The 27,522-nt window shown below is 39.0% G+C and overlaps 1 protein-coding gene across 2 annotated transcripts in view; it reads left to right on the forward strand.

The window, feature by feature from the left end:
* The first annotated feature begins 561 nt into the window (after positions 1-561).
* The window catches only part of gal3st3 (galactose-3-O-sulfotransferase 3), a 37,358-nt gene continuing 10,397 nt past the window's right edge, over positions 562-27,522 (forward strand). For both annotated transcript variants that reach the window (XM_017719083.2, XM_037546972.1), the window contains exon 1: positions 562-715. The gene's annotated coding sequence lies outside the window, so the exon portion shown is untranslated. The remainder of the gene's footprint in view (positions 716-27,522) is intronic.

Raw genomic sequence — 27,522 nt, forward strand, 5'->3', positions numbered from 1 at the left:
CTGGAGAGAGAGAGAGGGTGGAGAGAGAGAGAGAGAGAGAGAGGGGGGAGAGAGAGAGAGAGAGAGAGAGAGAGAGAGAGAGAGAGGAGGCTGGAGAAAGAGAGAGAGTGGGGGAGAGAGCGAGGGGAGAGAGAGAGAGGGAGAGAGAGAGAGGGAGAGAGAGAGAGAGAGAGAGAGAGAGGAGGCTGGAGAAAGAGAGAGAGGGGGGGAGAGAGCGAGGGGAGAGAGAGAGAGAGGGAGAGAGAGAGAGGAGAGAGAGACAGAGAGAGAGAGAGAGAGGAGGCTGGAGAGAGAGAGAGAGAGAGAGAGAGAGAGAGAGAAGGCTGGAGAGAGAGAGAGAGAGAGAGAGAGAGAGAGAGAGAGGAGGCTGGAGAGAGAGAGAGAGAGAGAGAGAGAGGAGGCTGGAGAGAGAGAGAGAGAGAGAGAGAGAGAGAGAGAGAGAGAGAGAGAGAGAGAGGAGGCTGGAGAGAGAGAGAGAGAGAGAGAGAGAGAGAGAGAGAGAGGAGGCTGGAGAGAGAGAGAGAGAGAGAGAGAGAGAGAGAGAGAGGAGGCTGGAGAGAGAGAGAGAGAGAGAGAGAGAGAAGGCTGGAGAGAGGCAGAGCATCCAGCTCTGGCGGTGCTGCAGCAGCGCTGCGCGAGGAGCACGGAGTGAACGGACACAGTGAACGGACACGGCGGACGCGCGCGAGACCCGCAGAGCCGTGAAATGAGAGAGGTGGGTGCCGTGTTTCGGTGTGTATACACTGCACGTGCTGTGTGTATGTTGTGTGTAGTCGTTTTGTGCTCGGTACAGCCCGAACACGGGAACACGGCAAGGTGCGCGTGCATGGGGCAGGACTGCATGTGTACCGCCGAGGTGTCGGGAGTTCGTGTGTGTGTGTGTGTGTGTCGCTGGCGGCTCTGCGGTGGGACACAGCAGTCCGAGCTCATGTCTCGCATAAGTGGGCCGCTCACACAACCATGCAGTTCATTCAGCAGACATACACACACGCACACACACACACACGCACACACACACTCAGGAGAACTGTACTAACATTTCAACCTGCATTTCCACACAAGCCTGCACGGTCACCCAGATCCCACCTCATTAGACCCTCAAACGGACTGCACTGCAGGAAATGCATCACACTATTACACGCGGTACTGAAACAATAATAAGTGTGAGTCTGCTATGATTCCACCACTTACTATTATTATTATTATGATTATTATTAACAATAATAATAATAATAATAATAATGAAGCCAGTGTTTCCCACATTTAGGCTGTACTTGGCGTCATCAGTGTTACTGCAAATGGAGAAATTGAGCCCAGCGGCTCTGAGCTTATGAGCTGCTCGGGATGATTCTCACCAACATCACAAAAATGCATCACAATACACAACACGTCCTTTCCCTCAAACTACACATGCCTTATTTGGATATGCAGTTAAGTAGAGCGAATTCTGAGATGATTTTGGATATTCATATACGGTTAAATGCAGTTTGGCCACTCCTGGTCAAATGACATGTTTTGTTAATTTTCTAAGTGAAAGTAAGTCAACACATCCTACATGTTGCTGAAAGTGCAGAGTGGTGATTGTTTTCTCCAGCAGAATTCCCCAAATGGCAAAAAAAAATAGTTTGTCACATTCGAGACAAAACCTTGTATCTTGTATAGAGTTTAAAAACAGGAGCTGCTCTTTACAATGTATAGATATTTCATGATGAATGGTTAGTTACAATTGGTCCAGATTAGAACTAGAATACATTTTCTACATTAACTTTCTTTCAAAGAACATTTTTTACATCTCCTGTAAAATTACCAAGGTTTTGTCACAACGCTTAAAAAATCTATTAAATAAAACAGAGATAAGACACAGTATATTGTAGAATATCTAATAAAAATCTGTCTGTTTTGGATCTTCAGAAGAATCTTATTGTGACTGAAGCTGGAGGTTGTAGAGATTTGCCATGAATTTGGTCTTTTTTGTTCAGAACAGATGCTGACATGATACCTTTGACAGTCATATGAATGTTTAACAGCTTATTCTCTATGTCCTGGTGCTCCGCTCTGACTTTGATATCCAGTCTCTTCTGCGTTAAACTCCTGCTCCTGCACTACACAGGGCAAATCAGGTATTTCATCAGACCTAAATTACAACCCAGTCATGTGTTTATACTGAGGCGTGAACTGTTCTCATAGGCATGGGGCACAGCAGCAGGGGTCTGATATATGCAGATGATTCAGCCTGAAAGTGTTCAGTAGATACTTGGCCGTTGTTCAGAAGACATCTGAGTTCAGTAGCAGTAGTGTCAGCAGTGGCAGAGAAACAGCAGACGGATCACCTGCATTATCAGCCTACAAAACCCTGTAAGGGCTCTTTTGGTCTATTTCTGTTCTATTTCCATTACATGCTTGTTTCTGAGTGTGTTAATTAGGCCACTGAGCTGCTGTAGACTGTCATTAGTAGACAATAACAGAAATAACAATATTAATAATAAGTTTCACTGTTGTGTGTTTTTACGAATCAGCCTGCTTGTCCAATCTGAAAAGGTGTGTAATGGAGTTATTGTGATTGTGATTTTCTATGGAATGCAGTAAACTGTCTTTGGGCACGTCTTGTAAATTTGCCAGCTATTAATTTTAGAGTATCTTCAGTAACTTTCTGTGCATTGCACAGAATAAATCAAACAGCTGTTGCTAAACTAGTTATGGCAAAAATATAAATGTGGAATAAATAAAATTCAAAGTAATAATAGCTAAATATGTACATATATAAATCATGTAAAATAATAATAAGTAAATAAAGTTTAGAAGAGCAAATTATTATTATTATTATTATAGTACATATGCTTTTTTGTTTTACTTTGGATTTATGCTTATGTATTTAAATAGTAATAATAACAATAATTATTACTAAAATAATACTCTTGTTATTAATTTAATTTAGATTCTTATGTAGAATGCAAACATTATCATTATTTTTATTATTTTTAATTTCATTTATTTTAGCTATTTGTTTTTAATTCTGTTCTATTATTTTTATTTTTTATAATTGTTTTTATTGACTGTGTCGCATCCCAGTCATAGGGTCAGGTCTAGGATGAGGTAGGGACAGCAACAGCAGGATGGAGGAGCATAATAAAGGGGTGCAGAGACCAATACGTTGCATATAAAACTGCTTAAGGCTTATTATACAGACGAAAAAATCAAACATGCAAACAAGTTAAGCTACAAAAAAAACCCAAAAACATTTTTTTATAGTTAAGTTGCTCCGGTAGACTGGACAATCTACCTAGGAGAGGGACTACAGACAGCACCAAAAGAAGGATATAAAAAACCAAACTTTTCTAAACCAAGAGATAAACAGCTCTAGTTGCCATTTAATGTTAAGCAAGCAAAAACATACAGAGACTGATACCTACCTTAAATCTAGTGTCCTTAGATAATGAAATACCTACAGGTGTAAGTGTATATGTGCACACAGTCTAAGCTGTCCTCCTCCAGGAGAAAAGCACCAGAGAAAGAGAATCTAGAGCCTGCAGAACCAGACAAACCATTATAGACCTACAGTAAAGAACTGCTGTACAAGTAATAGGAAGAGACACAACTAACACAATCTTACTGGGCCATCAAGAAATCTGGAGCGAAAATATAGGTGATCCATATCAAAATGTGGATGTGTAGCGCAAAGCACATGCATCTCACATAGTTCCAACACTATACTGAGCTTTGATTTGCCGATCATGACTAAAGGCTAATTCATCCATTGAATTTGTGCTGTGCAGGCCTGTTGAACACTGAGTTACATATGAAGAACTGTGTATAGTAGTATAATTAGAATCAGACAAAACTATACCATCCAAAAAGCAAGACAGAGCAGGTGTCTTAGCATATCTGGGTAATGTTGCGAAAAGAACATCAGCCAGTTGTTTAGACAAAGGAGAAGGAAGGGGAGTGCCTGAGGTGTGTAAAGAGTGTAAATATTGTCTCCAGTGATGCCATTGCCTATACATATATATATATATATAAACATTCTATCCACAAGCAACAAACTCACACACTCCTCTTCTGAATATCCCATTGACTGAGTCAGAACAAAAGGAGACTGAATGCTGGAGAATTTGAACAAAGTGCATAGTTATTCGCTTACAAAATGCATGAGTTCCACAAAAGGTCCGGTCAGATAAAAGCAAAACTCCAGCTAAAAGGAGCGACTGTTCTGCACCAGTATCACACATAATTGTGACAGGGTCTCGAATCTGCTCCGCACCTGGTGATGAAACAGTACCTTTCATTACGAAAGCTTGGTAGCCTGGATCAGTGGAACTATAGCTTTAACCATAGCAACAATGCAGCTCTGACGAGAGCTTTGCAACTAAATGATCAGTTTTATGGCAATAGATACACTTGTTTAGGAAGACTAACTGACCTGACTGGCAATGTGGTAGCCCAGAAGATTCTACACCAACTTGCTTGAACACAAGAGCAAATTCATCAGCCGACACAGCAGCTTTAGACACAGAGTTAACTTCTCTATTTTAAATAGACCACAACACGTTCTGGCAAACAGATCTTAAATTCTTCCAACAAAATTAATTCTTTTAGCAACTCAAAGTCAGTGAATTTGCTTGCTGAACATCATTTATCCAGCATAGTTTCTTTGTATCTAGCAAACTCTGGTGGGTCTGGTGAGGGGTCTGGTGGGCCTGGTGAGGGCTTTTCTCATGAGACATAATCTTCTGCCTATATGCTCATGGCATTAGCTGATAGGCTCTAAGAATTGCAATCTTGAAGAATCATAATGTTAACTATCTAGCAGAGACAAAGATGTGCAAACGTTTTGCGCTTTTCCTACCAGTTTGCACTGGAACAACAATGCCCAAACGTCCCTATGCAAAATTAATGCAATAGCCACTCGCTCAAAAACACTGGAATAGGAATCTATTTTAGCTTCCCTAAAAGGCGGCACCAATACAGTGTGATTAGTTCTTTCAATTTACAGCTAAGTCTATGACAGAGCCCCAGTGTGGATACTGATTATCTGACTACAGAATATAGAGAAATGTGGCGTTCTGAAGGCAGAAGAAGAGGATTATGCTGATTTGATTTCTGAGTGAATTATTCCTCTAATAAGCAGCAGTAATAGTTGTTTACCCTTCGTCTCTTCCTGAAGGTCAGTGTGATATTGTATGTTTGTTGAGTTTGTTTATCTAACATTAGGCATTATTAATGGTGCACTCAGTTGTACGCGCAGAGCGTGAGCAGGTTGAGGAGTAGAGGAGAGAGCTGAGAGAGACCCTGTTGGAGTGAGGGGTGACTCTGGTTGCTGGTTTACTGTCTCTGTCTGGGGAGTGTGTGTGTGTGTGTGTGTGTGTGAGTGAAGCTGAGTGTGTGTTGTGTGTTGGCATTTAAAGTGGGCACCTGATTAGCTTGCCAATGATTAAATATTTACAGGCGGTTTCTCCACAGTCGTGGAGAAGTGTGTGTGTGTGTGTGTGTGTGTGTGTGTGTGTGTGTGTGTGTGTGTGTGTGATGGAGAAAGGGAGAAGGACAGAAAGTCTGCATGTCCATCTAAACGAGAGACTGCAAGGGAAGGAGAGATGAAATGAACTGCTACGTTTTTGTTTGTTATCATCTCTATGAAGCTCACCTACACACACATAAGGTAACTGAAGAGGACATAAAATGTCCTCTCGGATAACTAAGTGATATGTCCTCCCCTGACTTTATGTGAGTAATGTGTTGCCTTGGTTCCTCTCAGTTGTCAGTTACCTAGGTAATGTGTCCCCTCAGTTATCAGTTACCTTGGCAATGTGTCCCCTCAGTTATCATTTACCTTGGCAAAGTGTCCCCTCAGTTATCATTTACCTAGGTAATGTGTCCTCTCAGTTATCCATTACATAGGTAATGTGTCCCCTCAGTTATCATTTACCTTGGCAAAGTGTCCCCTCAGTTATCATTTACCTAGGTAATGTGTCCTCTCAGTTATCCATTACATAGGTAATGTGTCCCCTCAGTTATCATGTACTTTGGCAAAGTGTCCCCTCATTTATCATTTACCTAGGTAATGTGTCCTCTCAGTTATCCATTACATAGGTAATGTGTCCTCTCAGTTATCTGTTACCTAGGTAATGTGTCCCCTCAGTTATAAGTTAATTAGGTAATGTGTCCCCTCAGTTATCAGTTACCTTAGTAATGTGTCTCCTCAGTTATCAGTTAATTAGGTAATGTGTCCCCTCAGTTATCAGTTAATTAGGTAATGCATCCCTTTAGTTATCAGTTGCCTAGGTAACGTATCCCCTCAGTTATCAGTTACCTAGGTAATGTGTCCCCTCAGTGATCAGTTACCTTGGTATTGTGTCTCCTCAGTGATCAGTTTCCTATATAATATGTCCCCTCAGTTATCAGTGACCTAGGTCATGTGTACTCTCAGTTATCCGTTACATAGAAAACGTGTCCTCTCAGTTATCAGTTACCTGGTACTGTGTCCCATCAGTTATCAGTTACCTGGTAATGTGTCCTCTTAATTATCCATTACATAAGTAATGTGTCCTGTCAGTTATCAGTTACCTATGTAATGTTTCCCCTCGGTTATCAGTTAATTGGGTAATGAGTCCCCTCAGTTATCAGTTAATTAGGTAATGTGTCCTCTCAGTTAACATTTATTTAGGTAATGTGTCCCCTCAGTTATCAGTTAATTAGGTACTGTGTCCCCTTAGTTATCAGTTAATTAGGTACTGTGTCCCCTTAGTTATCAGTTAATTAGGTACTGTGTCCCCTTAGTTATCAGTTAATTAGGTAATGTGTCCCCTTAATTATCAGTTAATTAGGTACTGTGTCCCCTTAGTTATCAGTTAATTAGGTAATGTGTCCCCTCAGTTATCAGTTAGTTAGGTAATGTGTCCCCTCAGTTATCAGTTAATTAGGTAATGTGTCCCCTTAGTTATCAGTTACCTAGGTAATGTGTCCCCTCAGTGATCAGTTACCTTGGTAATGTGTCTCCTCAGTTATCAGTTACCTATATAATGTGTCCCCTCAGTTATCAGTGACCTAGGTAATGTGTGCTCTCAGTTGTCCGTTACATAGGTAACGTATCCTCTCAGTTATCAGTTACCTGGTAATGTGTCCCATCAGTTATCAGTTACCTGGTAATGTGTCCCATCAGTTATCAGTTAATTAGGTAATATGTCCTCTCAGTTATCTGTTACCTAAGTAATGTGTCCTCAAAGTTATTCATTACCTAGGTAATGTGTCCTCTCAGTTATCTGTTACCTTTGCAATGTTAATTAGGTAATGTGTCCCCTCAGTTATCAGTTAATTAGGCAATGCATCCCCTTAGTTATCAGTTGCCTAGGTAACGTATCCCCTCAGTTATCAGTTAATTAGGTAATGTGTCCACTGTTATCAGTTGCCTAGGTAATGTATCCCCTCAGTTTCAGTTAATTAGATAATGTGTCTCCTTAGTTATCAGTTACCTTGGTAATGTGTCCCCTTAGGCGGGGTACAGGAGAAGAAGAGATAAAATGAAATTATATATTTTTACTTGTTATTGAAATGTGCTTCTAATTAAAAGTGGAGGGACATTCTAGAATATAAGCCAGTGCAAACTTAAATTATTTAAATATCACTGTTGTTGGTAATTTGAAAATGTCTGTTTCCCTCTACATTGTGCACACATTTTATGATGAATGGACAAAAGGAAATGACCCATAACGACTCAGAAAAAAGTCTGGGCTTACAACTTACAAGATCCGATTTGATTGGCTGGACGATTTTACCTTTCCCCAATACCAAACAGCAGAGGTTCCTTTCCCCTTATGTTAGAAAAAATTGGTAATGTGTCCCCTCAATTACCTAGCTTACCTTGGTCACAACCTTTTCAATGACCTTTGACCTCATAGAGCTGGATTTTTCCCACACAGTGTGTTGACGTAACTTTGCATTTTCACCTTCATCTGTCTGTTCTTTGGTTTCTTGCATTCCATTTTTCATATTCAGTCTATTCTGCCGTCTCATGCCGAGTAAGCTTAAAAACAGATGCCTGTGAACGTGTATGTGTGTGTGGCAGCAGTTCTCTCCCCGTCCCAGCTTTTCATCTTGTCAGTGTAAAAACGTTGGGGATTATTTTGGAGTCGTTCTGGATTAGAGCTGAAACCCGTGTTCTGTTGCCTGGCTGTCTGTGCTCTGCTGTGCTCAGCAGGTGAGGTGGCCAGCAGGAGAGTCCTCACACACTCTCCCTTCAGGAGTGAGTAAAGCAATAGTTTGGTGAAAAATAAAACTTCCACAATTTTCCCCTTTTAACCCAGAAGTAACAAATATTGTAACAAAAATGTACTTTATATTATAACAGTAAAAATTTAAATATTGGAAGCATTGTATAAAGTGCACACCAGAATCATTTCACAGTTGCCTCAAACTGCATCAAGTTAAGTGATCTCTAACAAAATCAAGCTACTTAAAAGCAGTAGTGGGAGCCATCAAGCCTACATTTTGTCTATTTTTTTTATAGATAAAAATATGTCATAAGAAACTACATAAGCAAGACTGACCAGCCAAAGCATGTTTGTTTCTTTAATTTTGTACTGGAGCAACAGGGCTAATGTAGCTAATAAGTAATGGAAGCTTGTAGCTGTGAGTTTAGCTTTGTGTAAACTGCATATTTAATCCTCTCACAGTCGCCTCAGACTGTAATTTGGGGAAATTTGTATAAATTGGATTTTTCACTTTAACCCTAAGCCCCAATGAAAAGCCAAATCATAACCTGGTCAAAGCCATTTATCAAGTGTCTAATAATAAATAATAATAAATAACAGCAGCATGAAACACAGCAGCATGAGTACGAGGTAGAAAGTGTTCATCTTAATACTGGTGATGTATAAGTGATATGTATAAAGTGACATGTGTTAGGGGTGATATAGTGGGGCCACTGATACAGTACAGCAGTAGAGATAAATAAGTGGACATGAAGTGCCATTGCAGTGACGTCTAATTGCAATTTAAGAGTCTTACGGCTTCAGGGAAGAAGCTGTTCCTCAGTCTGGTTGTTTAATTAGCTTTTAGCCTCACTAGCACGCCTCCCCTCCCCACTTGCCCCTCTTCTTCCCCCCGCGCACACTGCTTCCTCTTGACCTTTGTCCTCTGCACTCTGCTCCGCCACTCCGGTGTCTGTAGTAGCTGCAGTCTACCTAGCATAGCTCTGAGATTGTGGTCCATAGTTGCTGTTTCTACAGCCAAATCATCCTTTATCATAAAGAGTTCGGTTTGGCTGTATGTCAAAGACTTAAGGCGCGTGAAGTCAACACTAAAAATGTGGGTCTCTCCAGGAGCGTGAGAAGCCGCTGCACTACTGTGCACCGCCATCAATACATAATGGTAGATAATACATTGTCAGTTTGGGCTGACCCCACTGTGCTGATGGCTGGGCTGGACTTTCATGCACTCAGCTTGCTCACTTAGTGTCCTTATCTGCGCTATGCTTTTTATTGGGTCATTCACCTAAAAAAAAATATCACCCGAAAGGCCAAAGAAGCACCAGTCAAATAAAGCAGTTTATTGCTCTGAGAACAATATTTAGTCACACTTAGTCACAATACTCTTTCATAATTAATAAGTAACTAAGCAGGTATGAATGAGTGGTGCTGCATTAACACTTAGGTAACTACTATTTACTTCCAAGGACTACTAGTTAACTACTCAGAAGCTAGCAGTGAACTAATGATTAGGGTAGTTCACCATTAACTAAACAATAAGTACTGAGTCTCATACATGATTACTAAGGAACTATGGTATCTTAGAATAACTACTCATAAATTACTGATCAATTCAATATTAATTGCTTAATAACTGAATCTTACAAAGTTGCTGGTGAACTACTAACTGATGTAGTGTATTCCAACACTTCTGACAGTACCTAAATACATTGTTATAGATAAAAATGTGTCATACTCTGTCGCAGTACATAGTGTACAGTCTCTACAATATAATGGATAATACCCTCCATTATTATTCACAGAAACAGGTATCCTCAGAGAGAGCGAGGGCATCACATCAAACTGAACTGACTGGTGTCCCTCATGTGCTTGTTTTGATCAGAAGCCTTAAAAGGCTAATGCACATCTTCATATTTGGCAGCATGTACCTGTTTGCACATCGGCCTACAAGTTGGACAACTGCTGCAGGAGCACATGCACCATAGTTGTTTCATCTGAATAGTAGTTCTCCTTTAAAGTCCTCTTGAGGGCAGGGTCAAATGATGATATGACTCAGGAAAATATATGGCTGTGTGTGGGTCCTATCTTTAAATTCACCTGGTTCTAAATGTTACCAAGTGATTATGCAATTACTGTCTATTAGATACTACATGAGGTGTTGCTGTTCTTCATTAGAAGCTAAAGATCTTCAGGAACAACATTATAAAGTGAAACATATTGTAATTCATTACTAATGAACAAGGTTCTACTGTGCTCTTAATTATGAGTTAATAATGATCAAGAACAGTATTATAAAGTGAATTTGAAGGTAGGACACATACACAGCCATATATTTCTGTGAGCCCTCTTTTCAACTCACCCTGTGCTCAAGAGGACTTTAAAGGAGAACTACTGTTCAGAAGAAACACTGGCGTGTGTGCTCCTGCAGAAAAGTATGGTCTTTTCTAAAGATGAGAGGTGAGTAGACTGGTCTGCTGAACACTGTAGTATTTTGGCAGTTGTCCCATTTGTAGGCTGATGTGCAAATTGGTTTGCATTGTCAAATATTAAGATGTGCATTAGCCTTTTAAGTACACAGTTTGGTGTGACCCTCTGCCTTCTCTGAGGACACCTGTTTCTGTGAAAACTAATGGAGGATATTATGTATTGTATTTTAGAGACTGTACACTGTGTAGTGTATTTCAATACATGTTACAAGTGTTGGAAGTGTTCCAGCTTATCAAACCTCATAAATACAAAATCTCATAATGCTCATTCTATAATGAGAAAAGTTCAGGTATCGTTATTTTTTGTTGTTGTTTTTTTAATATTTTTTCCCTATTGCCCTCATGTGATAGTGTGAAATATTTGGCAAATATTATTTTATTAAATGTTATCATTATCACCCAGCACTAACAGACTAAACAATATCAAATTATGCATTTATCAACTTCTGGATAAAAACAAAAAACATAGAATCACATAGAAAACTCAACAACTAAGTGTAATATCTAATATTCGCCTTTATTGTAGATTCCATTCTTGTTTGGAGACCTGCTTTCAGTTAATCAAAGAAACCTGAAGGAATATTTTCTCCAAACTTCAGTCTTACAAGTTGTTTACATTTTCTTCTTCTCACAATCCAAATAATCCCAAACACATTCAGTAATACTGAGGTCTGGACTGTGGGGTGGTCAGTTCATTGTTCTGAGAACACCAGCAGCTTCTTTTTTCGATTTTTACATTTTCTTTTTTTATGTCTATTATTTATTTTTCTTATTTCTCTGCTTTTTTACAGCTACATCCCTTCATCCTACAGACCAGCAGTGTTAAGTTATAACAAGTTATCTTCTCACAGTAGAGGGACAGAAATGTGTAGATTTTTTCAGATCTGAAGCAAGAGTGGAGCTTGATTTTCTCCTCTCTAACACAGATGAAAGATTTAAGTACCATTTATCTGATGGTAACAGTTTCGGTGGTCTACCAGGTCTTACACCATTGTTAGGAGTCCCATTTTTTTCTATATGTCAATCATTTTTTGCATTCCAGCGTTGAAATCTCCTGTTTTTCACCCTTTTCCCCTTCCTTTCCTTTTCTTTCCTTATCCAAGCATATTGTCTTGTTTCTCTTATCCTCAGAAATACCTCCTGACAAATGAGTTACTTCTGTGTAATGGCCATTTTGAGTGGAAATCAGATAAATGTAGGGTGGTCTCTGACTGCACAGATGAATTTGAGTTGAATTACCATGGTTGAGGTGGCTGCTGTGCTCTGTCATCCCACTGAAAACACCAGAACAAAAGAACAAGCTCTTCTGGTGTAACAGGTGTGATTAATTTGAAGCTGAGTAATGGTGATGTCACACCAGGTGAGCATGGCTGACAGTGTGTAAACAGTTTGAGAGATGAACAGGTGGATGTGAAGCTGTGCAGGATGTGACCAACTTCACCACTGCAGGTGACGTTCTCATGAACCTTTGCACCGGTGTGGTTTCCATGACAAAAAACTAGCCTCGCAGAGGGCCGCAGAACACGAAACCTCTCGATGCACAGAACCAACAAAGACATCCCCTGTCAGACACAAGCATCTTACGTTTCCCTCCGTCATCTTCTGATCCGACATTTCAACCGCGACCTCGCTGCTCCAACACAACCAAATTAGCCTCTCTTGTGGAATTAGCCAGATTCCATTTCAAAGCAGAGTTTTTTTATCTTCTCATCTCACTGAGCGGAGGAAAAAAATCACACCATTGCTTTCTCTCCTGCTCTGTCTCACTTTGTCATCAAGTGCCCAAGATCAAAATGAGCTGAAGTGAATGGCACTCTTTGGTATGACGATGCATTGCGACTTATTTTGACTCAGGGGGTTCCCAGAGATGGCTGTGTATTACAGAGCGATTGAGTGTTTTTTTTTTCTGTCCCTTTAGGCTGTGGCTGGCTGGACAGCCCCCCTGGGCCCCTGGGGGATTCATTAAGCTCTTTAGCTCCAGTTCTGACTCCCAGTCTGTTATACACAGCACTACACTGCAAGATCCTATACCTCCTCCCAACACACAGACACAGAAACAGAAGGCATTGTATATGCTAATTTTGTTATAACATCATTCCTAGTGTTTTACAGCTTTCTTTGTCATTTTAGAATTATCTATAGCTCTGTCCATCATTCTAAAAAATTCTTTAAATTCATATTTACAGCTTCCTATAACTTAGTTGAAGCCTGTTGCACTGCTGACATATTAGAGTTTATCAGAAAAAATAGGTTTAAATAATTAAAAACACTGATTCTACACACTCTTGCACATACACAAATAAACACATATATCTTTATGATTTGTCTGCTGCTCAGACTGCAGGTCAATATATATTGCCATTTAATTAGACAGTAATGACATAAAATCACAATATACATAAATAATAATAATAATAATAATAATTAGGGCTAAGACTAGAAATATGCAGTGTGTTAATTTTTATTATCATAATAAACAGTATGCCTTTCTGAATAAATTGTGACATTGTCAGTAGTTAAAGAACACAAACCAACTGCCTTTTAATGTGGTACTTCTACTCCCTTGTGTCTGTATGAAAATATCCATGACAATATTTCAACATGCAATGATATTTTTTGGGACAAATTTATCAATAAATGTCAATTTATTTCATTATTTGAAGCTTCTGGCAGACATTTATTCCATACTGGTAGGACAGTTTCCATTTCTGACAATACCTTAAGGCATTTTAATACAGTGAGAGTTTTATAATCAGAACAAACTTAATGCATGCCAAGATTTGAAAAATTACACATGAACGCTAATGCCATATTCGACATCAGAGCTCTTGTAGTATTTGAATGCGCAGTGGTCTGAGCTGAATCAGAGCCTCAAACTCCACACACACACAATAGAGTTTCAGCTTCTGTGTAAGCCATTGGATTTTCCCATGCAGTTTATTGAATATTTTTAGCAGAATGGGCTGTTACTCAGTGTCTGCATGTATATGCCTTTAAGGGGCACTAAATAAAAGAAAAATTATAATTTGCTTGTCAGGCCGTCTACATTGACCTATTTCTTCCATAAAAATCCATAAAATTGACCCTGTGACAAACATTAAACTCTCTCTGCTGTGTGTTAAAATAAAGTAAAAAAGTGAGAATGGAGTTTTGGACTGTGGATCAGAGCACAGAATTCACATAAAATGTGGGAAATAAAATAATAAATTCTACTTAATTACTTTCTTTTTCTATGTTTATTTATAGTTTGTCCTCTAAAACCCCATATCTGTTTTTTCCTTGTTCCTCTCTATCTTAACCCCACCCCCCACTCTTCTTTATTTATATTATACTCGCGACGCTAAAGCAGGGCCGGCAGCCGTGCCATCTGCTGAGAATTCATAAACACTGTGTGAAAGCAGAAGAGCAGAACAGCATAGTGCTGATTGTTGCATCCACAGCTTAATAACTCAATCCCGCCACGGGCACACACGCTGTCAAGTCCTGTCCTCCAGGGGATTATTTAAAGAAAGCAGGGTTTGAACCCATGACCCAGTGGGTAATGTTCATTACCCTGCACACTACATGGCTGAACTTAATGATTATGTCTGTAATTAATTAATCTATCAGCTGTTTTCAACTAACCCAATCACTATACCTTCTGATGTCTTGTGAGCTAGTCTGAAGAACAAAGTTTGGCTCCAGATTTCTCCTTCACATCCCCAGCCATCACACTGGATTTGTTCCAGTCCATCACCAGCATTCCTGATTTGATATAATGAAGCTTTGATTAGCCAAAGTATTGGATGGTAGCTACAATTAATATTGGACTTCCTCAAGGAGCAAGAAAAAATGTTAAAATGGTTGGGAATGCTTAAATGAACACACTGAATGAACAGTGTTACATAATGGCTTCAAATATTGTGATATTTGAAAAACAAAAAAGTATTTAAAAATTCCCTAATAAACTATTGCCAAAAAGTGCCAGTTGTCATGCTGCATGATTTGAACAGATACCAATGAAATTATAGTACAGTATATCTTCTAATATATTGGAAATGCATCAGTGAGATTTTGATGTGATGTGACATGACCAGAATAATTTGTGTTTTTTGGGTCAAGGGAAAGCTTTGATAAATCAGAACATCCAAAGAACATTGGTCAGGATGTTCATATCACACAGACAAAGATTATTAAACAATATATTGTTTGAACTCCATGAGCATCATTGATAATTATAGAACATTTTTTGTTTAGAAGTTGATGATTATTCAACTTTGTTGACTAATCTGTGCAGTATTAATATCACTGAGACACAAACTCAGTATATTGTCACTGCTGCGCAAAAACCTTGTATCTCCATTTTGCCATTTGTCATTGAAAAGTCATGTTACCTATTCCTTGTATTAAAATTTCTTGATGGATGGACCAATAGAAATCACTCAAAATTATTTAGAAAAAATGTTCCATTATGTTTTTCCTTCATCTGAACTGACCATTTTGAAGATGTGAGGTTTTGTTCTGACAGTGACGATATATTAAGAATTAAGAAAACATTAGTAAGCATTTTTCTTTAGTTTAGAGTGCTCTGCCTGTTTGAACCACTGGGAAACAATTCATGCTATAGTTTTAAAAATGTTAGGCTGTTTAACAAGGCCTGGCAAAGAGACACAGCTTAATCCCTGATGCCTGCAGGGGGGCTGATGCCCAAACATAATTATTCTGCTCTTATTATTATTCCAACCTGATATTCACCCAGAGCAAAACAGACACAGACAGCATAAAGATACTTACACATATGCATAGCATAAAGACAGTGTTTCTGCATTAATGAGGGTATTTCCATGAAACTCTGTATTATAGCATCTAATCGTGGCTAAGCTCCAGCTTTTTGGCAAAATAAGAAATTTTCTTTGAGGGGTACAAACAGGGGGTCAACTGTCCCCAAATATAAAAAAAAAAAGAAAGTTCTGCATCCTACTGCGAACATTTGGTCCCCAAAAACTGCCCGATACTCAAACATACACACATTCTCACTCTCTCTTCTTCTCTCTCTCTTCATACCTTTCACCACTCATTTTAATTCGGAAGTGAACTCAACAGGAGGGAGAGAACATTTGGAATATTCCGGACCACAGGACAGGAACTGATTTGGTGCAGCGTTTTTGGGGTTTATTTATTTATTTTGCCAGAAACAATAAATCAGAATTGGGTTGTGTCCTTAATTGACTTTTATAAGACACACTGCACTGCTCTACAGTTACTGCACCTGTCTATAGGTTGTGGGGCACAGTGAGTAGTAATATACAAAAGCAGAGACATTTTATTAAGGCCAGAGCCCCAACAAGAGACCAAACAAACACCAGCACAAACCAACAAACGCCTGGTGCCATACAAGTGTGTGAGATGTGTTGAGATAATCTAGAACATGCTCTCCCATTCACACTATTCTAGAATGTTCACCTCCTTTTACACTGCACTAGTATGTTCTGTCAGATTCACACTATTCTACACTGCTCAAAAAATAAAGGGAACACTTAAACAACACAATATAACTCCAAGTAAATCAAACTTCTGTGAAATCAAACTGTCCACTTAGGAAGCAACACTGATTGACAATCAATTTCACAGCTGTTGTGTAAATGGAATAGACAACAGGTGGAAATTATTGGCAATTAGCAAGACACACTCAATAAAGGAGTGGTTCTGCAGGTGGGGACCACAGACCACTTCTCAGTACCTTTCTGCTTTCTGGCTGATGTTTTGTCACTTTTGAATGTTGGTGGTGCTTTCACACTCGTGGTAGCATGAGACGGACTCTACAACCCACACAAGTGGCTCAGGTAGTGCAGCTCATCCAGGATGGCACATCAATGTGAACTGTGGCAAGAAGGTTTGCTGTGTCTGTCAGTGCAGTGTCCAGAGGCTGGAGGCGCTACCAGGAGACAGGCCAGTACACCAGGAGATGTGGAGGAGGCCGTAGGAGGGCAGCAACCCAGCAGCATGACCGCTACCTCCGCCTTTGTGCAAGGAGGAACAGGAGGAGCACTGCCAGGTCCAAAATGACCTCCAGCAGGCCACAAATGTGCATGTGTCTGCACAAACGGTTAGAAACCGACTCCATGAGGATGGTATGAGGGCCCGACGTCCACAGACGGGGGTTGTGCTCACAGCCCAACACCGTGCAGGACGCTTGGCATTTGCCAGAGAACACCAGGATTGGCAAATTCGCCACTGGCGCCCTGTGCTCTTCACAGATGAAAGCAGGTTCACACTGAGCACATGTGACAGACGTGACAGAGTCTGGAGACGCCGTGGAGAGTGATCTGCTGCCTACAACATCCTTCAGCATGACCGGTTTGGCAGTGGGTCAGTAATGGTATGGGGTGGCATTTCTTTGGAGGGCCGCACAGCCCTCCATGTGCTCGCCAGAGGTAGCCTGACTGCCATTAGGTACCGAGATGAGATCCTCAGACCCCTTGTGAGACCATATGCTGGTGCGGTTGGCCCTGGGTTCCTCCTAATGCAGGACAATGCTAGACTTCATGTGGCTGGAGAGTGTCAGCAGTTCCTGCAAGATGAAGGCATTGAAGCTATGGACTGGCCCGCCCGTTCCCCAGACCTGAATCCGATTGAGCACATCTGGGACATCATGTCTCGCTCCATCCACCAACGCCACGTTGCACCACAGACTGTCCAGGAGTTGGTGGATGCTTTAGTCCAGGTCTGGGAGGAGATCCCTCAGGAGACCATCCGTCACCTCATCAGGAGCATGCCCAGGCGTTGTAGGGAGGTCATACAGGCACGTGGAGGCCACACACAATACTGAGCCTCATTTTGACTTGTTTTAAGGACATCACATCAAAGTTGGATCAGCCTGTAGTGTGTTTTTCCACTTTAATTTTGTGTGTGACTCCAAATCCAGGCCTCCATTGGTTAATAAATTTGATCCAATTTCAGGGTCTAGACAGTCCAGGGTCAACGAGCCAACACGGAGAGAACGAAGGACAGACATGATGAAAATGAACACAGGAAAAACACACAATGGAGGCTGGAAGAATGACGCTAAATAATACAATACAAAGACCAAACAAAGACGAAAAAATTCTTGTTCCCTAGATCAGTGGCTTGATGTTTTATTAAATTCAATGGATAGGTAGTTTTGCTCACAATGCAGTCTAAAATACATAGATGCTAGTTCAGCTGCACAGCCTAGTCTTCTCAGGTATTGTGTGGAAGTGCTGTCTAGGGCCTAAAAATGTCACTAACTGTACACCTTACCCTAACAGCTATCCTTACGGTAAGTGTGATCTGCACAAATTGTTTGATTGGATAAAAAAGCATGTTAAACGTCTTAAGAAATACTAACATACAAAATGCCTGGAGTCTTGGATAGATGTCCAAGAATGTAAGTTAATTTTTCCCAAACAGGCAACCAAAAACCTGGACAGTCCATGGACGAGCAGCGACCCTAGTATGAAAGCATCCTAAATAGATGTCTGGTATTTATACCAGAATTTAAAATTTAAATCCCATTTTTAAATATATTTGTAATGCCAAATTTACCTGTTCTAGAACAATCTTAAATCTCCAGGAAGAGATGAATTCTGTTAGAAACTTGACGCTGATATTTATGCTTTAAGTGCCCACACTGAGCATATATTTGTGCATAAGTCTGAAGCTGGCTGATGTGCAGTTTCAGGCCTGCTGTCTGAGACTGATTTGAGGGATTTGGAAGATAATGCCTCCATCAAATGCACACAGCTCAAGGAGGCAGAGGAGGATTTCTTGCTTTATTAAACAGCAGGGCTCTCCGAATGAGCTCTGAGCACTTGTTTATCAGCATTTGTTTCACTGTTAAAAAAAAATAATCAGTGCTTTAACTTTAAAAAGTAAAAAGCCTTATAATTGAGATTTTAATGAAACTCAAATCATAAGTAACAAATACAATACTGATTTCTATTCTATTAACATAGTGTTAGACAGGTTAAGACAGGGTATGGCATATAGGTTATTTTTTAAAGGAATCTGTACGTCATGTAGACAAATTAATGCAGATTTTTTTTGTTTCTTTTCATAAACATTAATGAGATTAATGAATGTTAATTTGTTTATATAAACTCACCAAACAGGTAATTAGGAACATTATACTTATACCATGCAGGGCCTCCATTTGCTCTCAAAACAGCCTCAATTCCTTGTGGCATGAATTCTACAATATGTTGGAAAGATTCCTTTGCAATTCTGGTCTTTATTGGCATTATTGCATCATGCAAGTCCTGCAGGTTTTTCTCCTTTCTACCACATCGCAAAGACTGGGGAGGCTACTGAAGAACATTTAACTCATCATCTTGTTCATGAAACCTGCTTGAGATGACTTTGGCTTCATGACATGGTGCATTATCATGCTAGATGTAGGCATTAGACAATGGTAAATTGTGGTCGTAAATAGGAATGCAAATGGTTTGCAGCAATGCTTAAACAGGCAGTGGCATTTAAGCGAAGACTGACAAGTATTAACAGGTTCAAAGTCTGCTAATAAAAATTTCCCCAGCTTTTCAGCTCACCATAATTGTACAGACTGGTTATCTTAGTTATCTTTCTGTCAGCTCAAACCATTTTGGGCATTCTCATTTGACCTCTCTCATCAATAAGGTGTTTCCATCCTCAGAACTGCTGCTTACTGAATGTTCTTGATTGAATCATTGTGATTAAACTTAGAGACTGTTGTAAGTGTAAATCCCAGTAGATCACAGCAAACATAATCTAGATTTTATATGTGTATGCAATATGTAAACATAAAGGGACATTAGATTCTAAGGAGGAGTCAGAATTCGGCACCTGTTGTCTTAAATAGTTGGCCGCTCTATACAGCTAAACATGTTTTGAAGTTTTGTTCATTTTTATAGTTCACAGTAAGTCATACTATGCTCTAAACTACACGGACAAGTCTGCGTACCATTCATTAAGACCTGGATGCATTTTGAGCACTTTGAGAGAAAAGTTTATAAGGAATGGATTTGGATGACTATATATTGACTTTCTAGTATTTGTTAGCAACGTTAGCCTTGTAGCTCCAGCTCTAAAATAAAGAAGCAAAATTCAGACTTTTACAGACCAAACATAACATATCCTGTCTGATAGTCTACATCTGGGATAAATGAAAAATAGTATAACTCAAATTTTTTGGTAACACTTTCTATGAATGTCACATTTGGAAGCATCTATAAACACATTCATAACATGTTATAATGCACTCATAAGGCATCATAAACATGGCTATAAATATTTATAAAAATGCTTTACATGCTATAACTATGCTTATTATACATTATGAATTGTTAACATAATGCATTATAAGTACCGTTCATAACAAATTATAAGAGCTCATAGATTGTATTTGTCTGCTCGAAGTAAAGTGAAGCATACTTTACTAAAACCTCCCCCAGTGTTAAGAGTGAGGCTTCAACTTGAAGTATTTACTGGTAAATGTACTAAAACACTAAAACATACAAAATAAAGTTCATTACAGGCTTCAAATGTCAGATATTAAACTAGTGCTGCTATCAGTCATGTTTTACCCAATGTGGGAAAGTCAATGTACACCACTGTTAATGTACACCACTGTTAGCTTGACACTAAGTTAACACTGCATATGCAATATTATACTGTTTGGAGTATCTGAATTTTCAGGACTGAAGCCCCAAAGATGCAGCCCTAACAGCACCAGCGGTGACTGATAAAATATTGGAAATCTATCTTATCTTTATATTCTCCAAGCTGGGACTGACTTCTTTGTCACTGACATTACAACATGTTATTAACACTACTTATAATGCATTATATTAACATTTCATAATGTATAATAAACATAGATATAAAGTGTACTTCAGTGTAATTCATTTTTATAAATATTTATAATCATGTTTATAATGCCTTATGGTTGCATTATAACATATAAATGTTTTGAGTGATGTGCTACATTCTGATTTGCAAATGCGCACAGTTTTAACACTGACCTTCAGTTTATCCCACTTTCTCACCAGTTCACTCCAGCAGACCGTACAAGAGTGTTTGTGTTTATGCTTTAGTAATACAGCTAAACTAGTGGGCCAACATATTTCTGTCGCTTTTAACATAATTTGTGTCAACACACACACACGCACACATACACACACACACACACACACACACACACACACACACTTATTTATGTAGCTGAGCCCTCACCTAATGTTTACTTTGTGAGTCCAAACAGAACAAAATTACAAAATGAATTACCTGCACGACATATTTCTGAGGAAGACAATGGCTTGCAAACAGTATGACTGATGGAAACTAGGACAAAGGAGGTACATGATAAATTGGAGGAGTTTAACTCTTTAGAAGATGCAGTTATGAACAATGATAAAAGCATTTTGTGAGTGTGTATTAATTATTTCTCACTTTACATTTTTGAAACAAACACAGAAGTTGTCGACAGTGTTGATTCTAATCTCATTCCATACTACATTTGTATTTTTGCTGTTTTGTTAATCCCATTGTAAGGTATTCAGGATTAAGGATTAATTATTCAGTAAGTTTTTCTGAAGTGTCCTGATGATAAAAGACACTGTGTTCAATGTCAGTGAGTGAACTACATGGTTAGAATTCACATGATGTTTGCTTTGCCCTCACTGCTCTCTCTCATTGTCCTTCCCCAGACTAACCTCTTTTTCCTTCCCATATAAAGAAGGAGATGGAAGACCTCAGGCTAGAGGTGATCTACTGACCCCTGACAAAAAAAAAAACAGAAAGAGAGAGCAACAGAGCAAGTGTGCAATGAGTGACACAGCAAAAAAGATTTGTTGTTTTAACTCAAAAAGGTTGCAGCCTGCCTGCCTTAAACTGATAAAAATGTAGAAAGTGCTACAATTAATTATAATTTTATTGTTGTAAGTTAACCTGCATCATACATTTGGTTAACTTCATATTTGAAGTTTAAAGCAAACATTTAAAGCAGCCAGGTAACTTTTTAAAATAAGTTAAAATACCAATATGTCAGTGAAGACAGAACAAGAAAAAACTACATGAAGTAATCAAGATATGGAGGGAATGTGGTAAAATAGTGGTGAAACAAATAAATAAAGAGAGATAACATCACTGGCTGTAGCCTGGAAAATATTGTGCCGGAATCCAGCTGTAGCCTGACAAAAGTCTGTTGAAACACGACTCTAGCCCAAAAACTTCTGTCTAAACTCAACTGTAGCCTGAAAAATTCTGTCTAATCTCAAGTGTAACCAGACAATAGTCTGTCAAAAAACTGTAGCCCAACAAAACTCTTTCAAAACTCAACTATAGCCCAACAAAACTCTTTTATCTTGACAGTAGCCCAACAAAATTCTGTCTAAACATAGCTGTAGCCTGTCAAAATTCTGTTTGAACATGACTATAGCCTGAAAATATTCTGTCTACACTTTAGGCTGTAGCCTAACAAAATACAGTCTAAACTCAACTGTAGACTAACAAAGTTCTGTTTAAACTAGACTGTAGCCCGACAAAATTCTGCCCCACTTTCTCAAAAATAGGTTCCTAAATTGAGTTACGGTATAACTGCAATCTTGGGAGAGGACCATGCCTGAAACGTTTCCAGTACAACGTCCTATAAATGATCATCTCTGTCAGTTATTTCCCATGACAGTTTTCACAGTCTTTGCCAGCACATTTATTGCCTGTTCCTCCATTCTATGTCAGTTCTATGACTGTTCAAAAAAAGTCTGGCCTTCTAGCTTTAAGCCACCTAGGACTCCAGCCCAGCGAGTTAGAGAGAGTTCTGTCCCTCCCTTTATCACAGTCTCCCCTTAGATTAACACCTTACGTTGAAGACTTGATCTGAATTTACTCAATGGTTCTTGCCTCCTCTGGTGCAGAATCTTTACATGATGTAGATGTTCTTAAAACACCTATAAAAAGTTTTTTAATGTTACAAATCTCATGAATAACACAGTCCTTAAAGAACCATGTAAGAACAATTAGATCATCCATACATCCATCAACCAGCAAAAATGTATGAAATGAATTACCTAAAATACAGGCTCAAATTTGTTGAAAGTTGGGAGACAGGCTAGGAGAAACCTGAATGTAATATTTCAACCCAAACCCAGCTCAACAGATATCTGAGAAACAATGCCTAACCCATGACTTGTCCAAACCAACATTAGGTTTGGCCAAATAAATCAGAATTTATGAGATAGAAAGTGACAAAGGTCAGAAAGTCAACACTTACAAGCCTGCAACACCAACCCCAAGCATCTATGTGTGTGTGTGTGTGTGTGTGTGTGTGTGTGTGTGTCCATGCATGCGCAACCTAAACTACTAGCACTAAGTCACACAGTAGTCCACCTGTCTTCTCTCTGGACAGAGAGAGGCTATCCATCCGCTGGGCCACAATGCAGCCTCTCAGTGCTGTAGAATCACAGCCTGCCTCTTTGTGCTTCAAAAAGCCACATTTTAATTCAAACAAAAGCTCAGATCAAATTCTAATCTCGATGCTTTCGCCATGTCCATTCAGGCTTTGTCTGAGTTTAATGCGATAGATAGCTTATATGTAATACGTAATGAATGAGCTTTACCTGCAGCATTGTGTGATACAGTACAATTTGCTGTTGTTACTTTATGTAAACACATGCATTTGCCATCTTATGTGGGTCAACCTGAAATGTCTATGATGTATAGTATACAGGATTTCATTTGAGGGATTATACTCACCTTCCGGCCAGACTCCAGCTCCTTTCTTACCACTATGCATTTAAGTTAATTGAACTTCAGTAAAACTCTTGTATTTTATGAAAGCACTGAAAATTAAATAAATATGAAATAATAGCCAGTACTGCTATTGTTTTCTGATCAGATTTTAACAGTGTAAATAATCTAAGGGGGACCGTTGGCTATTTACTACTTTTCTTTTTTTTTTTTTTTTTTACGAATGTAGTAGTGCACATTTATTGTATATTGAATATAAGCCCTTAAACCTTTAACAAAGCAATTAAGAGGGATTTAATGTGCGAAACTTTACAGACCCTGAATTGGTGGCAATAGGAACCAGACATCTGAAGAGTTTAATGTCTCTTAAAGCTCCCTCACAGAAAGTTATTACGATAAATATTTAGGAAGACATTGCCTGATGCCTGAAACATTACTTTGCTATAATTTTGAGGTACGATTTTGACTTAAAACATATTTTTAAATCCATACATGCTGGAGAGATACATGCAAGGTGTAAGGCAAAATAATGTCTATCAAGAATATCGTTTTATGTTTCAGATTACGTGTTTTATGTTTTCAGATTTTTCAGTACGTAGCAGAAAATGGATGATTAGTTTCCTTAATATTTTTTAAATTCATTTAGCCCAAAGTTCTGGGATATTCACATGTACAACCCCAATTCCAATGAAGTTGGGACGTTGTGTAAAACATAAATAAAAACAGAATACGATGATTTGCAAATCCTTTTCAATCTATATTCAATTGAACACACTACAACGATAAGATATTTAATGTTCAAACAGATAAACTTTATTGTTTTTTGCAAATATTCACACATTTTGAATTTGATGCCTGCAACACTTTCCAAAGAAGTTGGGACAGGGGCAACAAAAGACTGGGAAAGTTGAGGAATGCTCAAAAAACACCTGTTTGGAACATTCCACAGGTGAACAGGTTAATTGGAAACAGGTGAGTGTCATGATTGGGTATAAAGGGAGCATCCCTGAAAGGCTCAGTCGCTCACAAGCAAGGACGGGGCGAGGTTCACTACTTTGTGAACAACATTGTTGAGAACAATGTTTCTCAATGTGCAATTGCAAAGAATTTAGGGGTTTCATCATCTACAGTCCATAATATCATCAAAAGATTCAGAGAATCTGGAGAAATCTCTGCAAGTAAGCAGCAAGGCAGAAAACCAACACTGAATGCCTCTGACCTTCGATCCTTCAGGCAGCACTGCATTAAAAACCCACATCATTCTGTAATGGATATTAACCACATGGGCTCAGGAACACTTCAGAAAACCACTGTCAGTGAACACAGTTCGTCGCTCCATCTACAAGTGCAAGTTAAAACTCTGCCATGCAAAGCGAAAGCCACATATCAACAACACCCAGAAACCCTGCGGGCTTCTCTGGGCCTGAGCTCAACTGAGATGGACTGACACAAAGTGGAAAAGTGTCCTGTGGTCTGACGCGTCCACATTTCAAATTGGATTTGGAAATCAAGGACGTCGTGTCCTCCGGGCCAAAGAGGAAAAGGACTGTCTGGATTGTTATCAGCGCAAAGTTCAAAAGCCAGCATCTCTGATGGTGTGGGGGTGTGTTAGTGCCCATGGCAGGGGTAACTGGCACATCTGTGAAGGCACCATTAATGCTGAAAGGTACATACAGGTTTTGGAGCAACATATGCTGCCATCCAAGCAACGTCTTTTTCAGGGACGTCCTGCTTATTTCAGCAAGACAATGCCAAGCCACATTCTGCACGTGTTACAACAGGGTGGCTTCGTAGTAAAAGAGTGTGGGTACTAGACTGGCCTGCCTGCAGTCCAGACCTGTCTCCCATTGAAAATGTGTGGCGCATTATGAAGCGCAAAATACGACAACGGAGACCCCGGACTGTTGAGCTACTGAAGTTGTACATCAAGCAAAGAATTCCACCTTCAAAGCTTCAACATTTAGTGTCCTCAGTTCCCAAACGCTTATTGAGTGTTGTTAAAAGGAAAGGTGATGTAACACAGTGGTAAACACGCCCCTGTCCCAACTTCTTTGTAATGTGTTGCAGGCATCAAATTCAAAATGAGTGAATATTTGCAAAAAACAATAAAGTTTATCCGTTTGAACATTAAATATCTTTTCTTTGTAGTGTATTTACAAATCATAGTATTCTGTTTTTATTTATGTTTTACACAACATCCCAACTTCATTAGAATTGGGGTTGTATATACTGTATATGCTTACTTGTTTAGTACTTAAATGATTAAAAATAAGAAATTAATAAAAATTAAAAGTATTTTCAGTTGATGGGACTCAAAATGTCAAAATCGAAAAGAAGATGAAATGAAGTAATTATAATTTTACCTTTTACGTAATCACCAGTCTAAATGACATGAGTCACAAAGATTTTGTGGCAACTGCTTGTCTGTGTATTACTCATAGGAGACATGTTATGAAAGGACCTCAGACTGCTTGCTCGAAATCAAAAGCAGAGATGAATGATTTTATCCACAAAGGGCTGTGAGGGTGTCGGTGCAGATTTTCATTTGAGCGGAGCAGCAGCTCACCTGTTCCATTTGTGCTTTGCAGCAAACACTTACTAATAAAACAACATGAATATCAGTGTCTAATAACAGTAAATGTACTCCATTTACAAGTAACACAGTGTTGCCCTCAAAATGATCATAGTCACCCATTTCTGGGGATTAAATTGGTTTTGTGTACTTGTAAAATGTATCTCAACTGGACCTTTAAAATGTTACATGCTATAACCCCAAATTTGACAAATAGCTCATTAAAAATGATAAAGGGACAAACACAAAACTGCTAGGCTGTTGGGGAGTTCCACTTTCAGCTACCTTTCTGTCTACAAACGTCAGTAAATCAAAATGTCATTTCCTTTTACTTAAACAGGACTGTGCTGAATCAACATTTACCAATTTCACAAAAAAGAAGTACTTATTTAACACACTCAGTATGTTTATTTCAGTAAAACTTCTGAATATCTTTGAAGTTTTATTCACTCAAGTCAATGAAGGAATTGCAACACTGGGGTTTACTGTGAGGTTGTTTTGGATATTAAAGCCTCTGTCTAATCATTTTCATGATTTTCTTTTAACTATTATCCATAACATTTGTTTTTTTCTTCTATGACCTTGCAAGAAAGAATACTTTTTGTCTTTTCTGTTAAGAGATTTTTGAAATGACTTTTTTGGGCATCTATATGCGATTATCAGATGGTTATATGTACTGGAGCAGCTTTAAAACAAATGACTCACTCCTAAAGTGGTTTTGCAGCACTTTTTGATTTTAGAATACTCTGCTCATTCTCTGCTCGGAACCGGATGAGCTGTCTGGTTTCTTGTTGAGTCCCTGGAAAGATAGAACATAGGTATGTCATTGTAACAGTGTTAAGATCTCAAATAAACCAATACTATTTCTTGCAGTCACTAAGGTGGAAACAGGTATGCTAATTTTGTTGGGCATGACAGGACAGGTGAATCATATTTAAAATAGCCTGAAAAAATAATCAGGACGTGTTTTCCTGCTTTGTCTCCATACTATAGCAATAATAGTAGATCACACTGACATTTGCCATTTATCCGAAGGAGACTGAAAAGCATTCATTCACTCGCAATTCATTTACAGCTTCAATTTTACGCATGAATCTATCTAACGAGTCACGGAATAAAAAAAGAGTACAAACAAAACCCTACATCACTTCATTAACAGCTGCTAGCGCTGCTCTGTAGGCGACCCTGCTGGTCTGCAGTGACAGCAGAGGAGTTCAGCTCCTCACTGCTTAAATGCATTTAGGGCATCATACGCCTTCAAAGAGGGGGGCAATTATATATTATCGCCATCAAAAATGCTTCGGTGATAAGAAGCTGAGCTTAGCTTTCTAATTGCCAGCTTCATCATCAAATTTTCGCGTTCCTCCTTAAATGGTGCAGCAGCCTCAGGTACCAGAACATAACTGCTGCACCATTTAAGGTGGAAGGGGAAATTAACCCCCAGTAGCGACCGAGAAATCAGCGTGTTACTAGCCATTTTTATCCATGTTATGAAGGAAATTAACATAAAACGCTATTACAATGGTTCTTACAACACAACAGCTTT

The sequence above is a fragment of the Pygocentrus nattereri genome, chromosome 2 (genome assembly GCF_015220715.1).
Source record: "Pygocentrus nattereri isolate fPygNat1 chromosome 2, fPygNat1.pri, whole genome shotgun sequence".
In the NCBI taxonomy this organism is placed as follows: Eukaryota; Metazoa; Chordata; class Actinopteri; order Characiformes; family Serrasalmidae; genus Pygocentrus; species Pygocentrus nattereri.